Raw genomic sequence first — 2,356 nt, forward strand, 5'->3', positions numbered from 1 at the left:
CACTTTATCCTAGCAACTCTTCCACCTTTAAAGCTACTACCTCAATTATTCACAATTATGTGGCTTTCCTCTGAGTCTATACCACAATTAACAAGACTAACTTTCTATCACAAGTGTGCAATTAGAACATTGGTTTATCGTATTTATTTTGCCACTAACATTCATATATCTTTACCATAACATTTAGTATGAGTTTGCTTAAGCAAAAATCTCCAAATTTATTCATCGCTACATGTATCTCAGATTGCACATCACTTATCATTAGTCAATAAATCCCACTTGAGAATACTCTTTCCATATTGTATAATGACTTCACCATATACGTATAACACCACATGTCACGATCCGAAACTACCTATCGAGCCCGTGACAACAGTCGCGAAGCCTCGACAAACATTCTTCACCCCGAATGTCGATTGAAACCTCGCAAGGCTCTCGTATCAGCTTTCGCACTTCCCCGATGAGCAATAGTTATCAAATAATCAAAATACGAAGGATTACAAATCATTTCGAAATCATAACATAACATTTTTTTTTTGGGTTATAGGGGCATTTTCGTCATTTCATTTTTTTTAAAATCTCAAAACTTGCTAAAAATGTAGTAGGTAAGCAAAAAATATATATTTAATGATTTAAAAACAAATTAAGTATCTAAAACGTTCATTTGAAGTGAAAATTTGACCATTTGAATATAATAAAAATATTTAATAAAATAAATTATTTTCTTATAAAATAATTTTCATAAAACTATCTGTACATAATTCTTATAGCGTAAAAGTTAATTATATTCATATATACTATAAAGCAAATAACCAAAGCATAAAATTTCTTTTATAGTGACACGTGGGCCCACATCTAACCAAAATGCATCGGAAGCTGAAAACCTACAACTTTTACCGATTTGAGTCCAAATGAAAGTCCTTGTCAAAGTCAGCTAACTATGGAATTCCCTGAGCCTGAAATGTGAGGAAATGAGGGTGGTGAGATTATAAAATCCCAGTGAGTAAACAGATACTATCTAAACTATCTAAAGTCGAGTAAATGGAGACAATTAAAATAAATTATCATACTATAATTTCATTACCTTTCAACTCATTTCAACCAAATAAAATCAATCCATATAAATCGAGTAATCAACTTGGCTTATGAATTTCTTAAAACTTTGGCTCGTGCCAAAACTCATACTCGGTGATACCTTGCTCATGGCATCCAACCGAGTCCGCCAAGGCTGTTAAAATTTTGTATACACTTAAAATATATGTTTAGTTTGAGAAAAATACAGTCGTTCCTTGGCGTTGGCTGAGTTCCCCTTCACGTGGTGGTTTGGCGTGAAGTGAACCCTAAGCTTTACCTCAGGAGATACCCTACGCGCCTCTCCGTTCGAGGTAATAATATAATGGAGTTTACCGTGCCCCTCTAATAGGCTGGTCCACGGAACCCCCTCTGCAGTAAATAATTAATATATAATCCACCAATCAATAAAATTCATTCTAGCATGACATGGCAATTTATCGCAACCTAGCCTCTCAAGGCTGAGTACATAGTATAAATAATTCTAACACCAAAATTAGTTTAGCCATTCATGCTCATTTATTGTCATAAGCCATTCAATTCAAAATCATAAATTTGCAACACAAGCAAGCAGTCTCCAATTACTCTATTTTCAAAACCAATATTCGATTTTCCAGAAAATTTATAAAATCATTTTATAAAATCACAATTTCTCTTAAAACATAGCAATTTACCATTTTAACCCATTTTCCATAAAATCACACAGTTGTATAAAACTACTCTAGATAATTAAGACGATAATAAGTTCACTCACAGTTCTAGGAGTCGATGTACTCTTAATCCCAGTCTCCAAGCACAATTTCTGTACTTTTACCAGTGTACTTTGCTCACCACCTATCCACAATGTACAATACATAATTCACCACATCAATGCTTGACCATTATAAAATCAATTCAGGCTCGGTATATATGCATGATATGATATACAACTTATCCGACTACTGCTTAAATGCGGTGCTGACCTAATTCGGCCTATTATCTCCAATTTAACTCCAAATCAATTCTTCTCACTTTCTACACTCCAATTATAACTAAATTACCTCAATGACTGTGAATGAGATTCAATTTATCAGTCTCGGTAGCAAATTACGAAAATACCTCTAGTGGGTAAAAAATCGTATTTTTGCTCCGAAAATTCCCATTATTTTTCTAGGCTCATAATTCATCATTTCTTAACCAATTCTCCTAGAATGAAAATCAAATTTATCCTCACTCAACACATGGTAAATTCGGCCATTAATGATTGTGGGAGAAAATAAGTTCTTTTCTTGTTGTTTTGTTTCTA

This window comes from Theobroma cacao, chromosome 2, assembly GCF_053813885.1.
Source record: "Theobroma cacao isolate CCN51 chromosome 2, ASM5381388v1, whole genome shotgun sequence".
Lineage (NCBI taxonomy): Eukaryota > Viridiplantae > Streptophyta > Magnoliopsida > Malvales > Malvaceae > Theobroma > Theobroma cacao.